We start from the raw sequence: 6130 nt of genomic DNA on the forward strand, positions 1-6130 counted from the left end.
TTTGATTAACGGAGAAACCATTTCATCCATGACACCCAATCTAGGGGTGGTTTAGCCATAAAAGTTACATTTTTTCTTTAATGAGTTAACTATGAAAATAATTATTAATAATAATAATTAGTCTTATATATGTCAATTATAAAATTTTCTCAATTTCAAATTAACATGAAGTTGTATTTCAAATTTGGAAAATGGTTTGTACGTAGCTTATTTTACGATTCACTTTTCACTTCTAAAATTATACTTTGGTACATTCAAGTGTTCTTTGCAAAATAAATATAACTGAGCACAATTTTTGATACAAAATATCGAAAAAAACTAGTTTCATTATTTTGTTATGAGATAGACAAGTGGTGATATGACTTCTTCACGTTTAACTAAAGATCTCGTTTGAACCCTGAAAATGGAGTTACTCTTAATACACAATGTCTTTCTTCTAACATATCCTACACAACGTGAATCTAAATTAAACAGATCGATAGATACTAGTACCACCACAAGTGGCAGCTACAGTTCAGATTCTTGATATATATATATAAAATTCCGTTTGACATTGAAGAGACTCACTCGTGCAATGACACTGGAATTCATTTTCATCTCGACATTGTTTTTGGCACATTTGACCGTACCATCGCAATTTCTGCATTCCCTTTGCTTTTATTCTGTTAGCAATTGCCTTCGAAGTCAAGAAATCGTTTTTTCCCATTTGAAAATAAAGTAACGAAGCAGAGAGAGTTTTCCACTATAAAGGAACAGAAAAGAAAAGTTTACAATACCTAAGAATCACCAACTGCATCCCCTGTATATATAGATTCTAAGTAGTCCTAATTGAATAAGGAAAAGGTTCTCCCGGTTCTAGAAGGATAATATATTCGTTTCCCAAAATTATTAGGACAACTCTGATAGAGAGAAAGAGAGAGATAAAGGCAAAATGACCCCCTAACCTATTAGTCAATTCCCAACTACACACCACTACTTCACGAGAGTCCTATAATCCCCAGAACCTTTTATTTTTAATAATTTGTAGCCCTTAAATGCTGACATGTCCAAGAAGATGAATGCACTTTCCTTAGGCGCGTAAAAACTTATCTAAAGCATATAATCTGCATTTTAAATCCATGTGTAAGATGAAATCAACCTAAAATCAAGGCTGCCAATTGTAGCTTGCATTTTTTGGCCATTTTCTCGAAAAAATCTTCTTTCTTCTTCCTCTTTTCTGCCATTTTCAAAGCTTAAGTTTTATCATCTTCCATTTCAAAGCTTCCAATGGTATCTTTCATTTGAAAGCCTAATGTTACGTTGTGGGGTTCGTAATCCTCTCTAATGCTCTCTGATTTCAAATTTCGTGTTTGAAATTTTTCTCCCCTATAAAAAATTATAACATTTTTGGGTACGGAAATTCATCGATAAGGTTTGAAATTTCTTCTCCTTGTCAATGTCCATAATATAAGTTATTTCCCTCTTTAACTCATAAATATAAAATTGCAGAAAACGTACACGCATTATTTTCCTCCTCCCTCTGAGAAGAATCGTGAAAATACTTTTCTCCTCTTCATCATTAGATTTGCCCCTCAAGATTAAAAAGATTGTCAATTTTTACTCACTTGGGTCACCATAACTATGTGTTCTTCTGCTAATAGAATAAGCTAAGCAAAAATGAATGTTTGAAAAATTAATTCTTGAAATGATAAAAAGTGAAGTACTAAGAAAAATCATTTCTGGATGTACAAAAATTACTTGTCATTGAAGTTGTAGAAGAAAGATTGATACACAATTGAATTATACATATTATTGGATAGTTTGAAATTAGAAATTTCATCCTAACTTAAAGAGAAAGGTAAAGGAAGTGGGCTCATTGAATATGAAATACGAAGAAAAATAGAAATGATAGGAGTGGGCCCCGTGCATGTATACAAACATATATATATATATATATATATATATATATTGTTATTTGTTATTAGTATGAAATTATACATCTCTGCAACAAACCAATAACTTAAATTCTATTAACCATTGTAATTGGTTATATTGTTGCATAATTACTCGTGTTAAATAAGGAATTGTGCAACTAATGACGACAATTAGAATTGTATCTTAGCTTTGATACAATTTCCTAGGGGCGTACAAAACTGAACTGAAAATCGAATCAAACTGCAAATTGAGTCAAACCGAGAAAAAAAAACTCGACTAGTGGTTGGTTTGACTTGGTTTGGTGTTGAAAAAAAAAACCTGACTATATTTGGGTTGGTTTGGTTTTAACTAAAAAAAATCAACCCAAGACCAAACCAACCCGACATTATATATATAATTTTAAAATTTTATTTTATACATAAAAATATTTTCTTTGATGTAATTTTTAAATATTTCTTATATTTTATCATAGTTTTTATCTTTTAATATAGAGAAAATGGTCTAAAACCCCCCCAACCTATACCCGAAATCCCAACTACACACTCCAACTTCAAGAGTGTCCTATAACCCCCCTGAACTTTATATTTCTCTATTTTCTATACACTTAAATGCTGACCTGTCATAGGAGGTGTTCTCACCTCCTCTAGGCGCGTTAGAAGGTGAATTTTGACGAAAATTTCTGAGAAAATAGTCATCTTCCCCACCCTTAAAATAAACCATTGTTTCTTCTCCATAGTAACAAAGACCAAATTCTCATACAAAAATTAAATTGGGTTTACATCAAATTCAATTGAACTCCCTAATGAGAATGTTTTTTTCCTTTTTTTTGTAGATCCTTTAATTATCAATCTCAAATTTCAATTAATAAATGAAAGGATTCAATCTCAATTGACCTCCATTAATGGCATTGCTAGTGCTTTCGTTTGTTCTCCCTCTTTTGCTGTTCGACCATCAGCCACCACTGACGCCACCTCCGGCGAAACCCAAACCACCAACAAAACCCCGTTCTCCTCTTACCCTCTCCTCTTATCTCTCTCCCATTCCGAGACAACCACCCTACCTCTGTTCTCACAACAAGGTCGATATTCATCTTTGTTTCTCACAATTCCATAGGAATTTGAAAGAATTGGGGGAAGAAATTACCTTTAGAGATTTTAAGAAATTGGGAGAGTATAGGAAAAAGTGAAAGGAATTATAAAAAAATTGAAAAAAATAAATAAATTAGTTGAATTTTCACCTGTAAAACGCGTGAAGTTCACAGGCCAACACAAATCTGGTTATGGCTTTTTAGGGGTGTAATTATTACAGTTTTAAACAATTCAGGTGGGTGATAGGACTCCTGTAAAGTTGCAGTGTGTAGTTGGGATTTCGGGTATAGGTTGGGGAGGGGGGGGTTTTAGACCATTTTCTCTTTAATATATTATTTCAAGTTTGAAACTAAGAATTCTAAATGGTTCAATAAAAATTATAGTACACAGATGTTGGTAATTATAATAAAGCTTAAATCAAAATCAAATTAATACTAATGCAAAAAGAAAATCAATTCAACACTAAGAATGACAATAATATTGAATATTTGTTCCTTGGTTTTACATTGGTTTAGACAATTCAAATACATAATCTAATTTTAATTTCCTTTAATATTTAGTCATGTAACTAATACTTATTAAATTTATTTTAGCATGATTTAGTACTTTTAAATTATGATCATTTTCATTATGACTTGTTAATTTGCAATATTTGTTTTACTCAATTTCATTATTATTATTTTTTTGTTGGATATTTTAGTGTCATTACTCATATCATATTTTGTGTTATTTTCTTAAGAAACACCTTAGATAGTTGTATTTTGGTAGGACTAAAGAATTTTTTAAAGTACAAGTAAATTATATGTTTGTATGAATACTTTACCGGAAAAACCCGAGGTTGAAAAACCCGAGTTTAATTGGTTTGGTTTGGTTTATAGATTTAAAAATCCGACACAAATGGTTTGGTTTGATGTTAGAAAAACCCGAACCAACCTGGCCATGTACACCCCTACAATTTCCCCACAACTCCGATATAAAAAAACAAAGAAAAAAGATAAGATGTTATATAAATAGCAAAAATCCCGTTGAATGTAAAATATACACATATATTATATTTTTTATGAATTTTTCTCAATATTTATTTGTTTAAGTGTTTATATCAAATTATGAAAAATTTATATAACTTATTGATTAATAAGGTTAAAATACATGTTAATTAATAACTATAGCTAAGTGCTAAGTATTAATATCCACATGTCATGTAACTTTTCAATACATTAGCAATATTATGACATCAAATTTACTTAAATTCAATACTTTCAACGTGAAATATAAATTAATATAAGAATTCACTAAAGTTAACACATTGTAAATCTGAGTTCAATTTTAAAAATACAATACATTCAATATAAAAAAACCTTATTGATTAAACTCGTAAATTTTAAATTTTGGATTTACTTTAAGCACCCACTAGTCCATCAGTGGAATCAAATTAGTTGGTTGTTTAATTATTCTCTAATTAGAATTTAGAGATATTAATTATTTCTTCTTTTCTGATAATGCATGCATGCAAAAAGTTCTAAAATCGATTAAACAACATTATCATGTCATTAGCTTTCATAGTTAACAAATAATTTGGAATCTTCATGAGAATCATCTCCATGTATTAATCACGTGAGGTTTATTTAGAGGAACATGTTTCAACAACCAAAAGTAGATCTAAGATTTTAAAGAGTTCATGACACTGATTGAATGTCGGATTTTCGATCGATATTCGGGTTCATATTAAATTTGGAATTCGCGCATTATATGATTAATTTCTGCCGGTGATAATCCTTACATTACTTTTTTCATTCGCAGGAACTCGAATTCGAGACCTCTAATTAAGGATGGAGATCTCAATCATTCCATCACAACTTATGTTGGGAATGCGCTCATATTCGTTGACATTTGTTACTCCTATATATAGAGTTAGCATATATAATTTATGTTGATAAAAATAAATACACTATTTTTACTTAAATCCTTCTTTGATTGCACTTTTTTAAACCGATGGTCTATCAGAAACAACATCTCTTTCTCATAAAAATAGAAATAAAATTTATATACATCTTATCCTTCCTAGAGTCTACTATAATGCTACATTCAGAGATGATTATAGCATATTTATTACGAGTTTAATCAAACTCAATTTCTTCAACACATTATTTATTATTATTATTAATTTAAAAGTGAAATATATTTCAAATTTTAAAGGCAAATAACTACAATCCGTAACTTCAATGATAGATCTACCCTTAGACTAGAGCTGTCCCAATTATGTGACAGCAATATATTGAACAAATAATTGCATGTAAAAAATAAAATAAAAAGCTGCACAAAGGTTATTGACTTACTTTACAACTAATAAATAATGTAATGCATGGCATAGAAAATTGGGTCTACATTTTATTTTTTTTTTTGCATGAAAATGAGCTCAAAAGACATATATTCCTTAAAAAAAATTAATCAAAGGAATTAGATTTTTTAAATTAATTAATCAAAGGAATTAGATTCTTACTTCACCATCCCCCTTAAAAAGTTAGATATAATATACATCTATCTCTTTTAATTATACACATCAATCTCAAATATAAAATGTATATTTACGGCTTATTGAAGCGAATGAATATAATTAAAAAACATAACATATTTTATTTGATTAACTTAACTATCTAACAGACAAATGAGAACACATGCAAGAAATTTTAAATTTTGAAATGTGGAAGTATCTTATTGTAATATTTTATTAGGAGTTAAGATATTTAATTGAAATAACGCTTAGTTCGAATGTCTGAATAAAATATTGTGACAAATTTAAAGAGTTGGTTATGTATTAAGCCTAACAAATCGCAATAGTGATTAAATTTATAAATTATATTTTCTAAACTCACTTTATTATGCCAGACTATATATTATAATATGTTTCAACTCTTTCATATTTTGGAAGTAACATCTAACTTAATATCATAGCCACATGCATGTAGTACCAACTAAATGGAGTGGTATTATTAATTTGATTTGTTGTATTAAAACAGTAAGTTGGTTATCTAATTAAGTGCAAAACATTCAATTTATTTAAGTTATTCAGTTTGACAATGTGTTTAATTTTTGAAATTCAACATATAGTATAATATATATATATATAT

The sequence above is a fragment of the Solanum stenotomum genome, chromosome 6 (assembly GCF_019186545.1).
Source record: "Solanum stenotomum isolate F172 chromosome 6, ASM1918654v1, whole genome shotgun sequence".
NCBI classification, from domain to species: domain Eukaryota; kingdom Viridiplantae; phylum Streptophyta; class Magnoliopsida; order Solanales; family Solanaceae; genus Solanum; species Solanum stenotomum.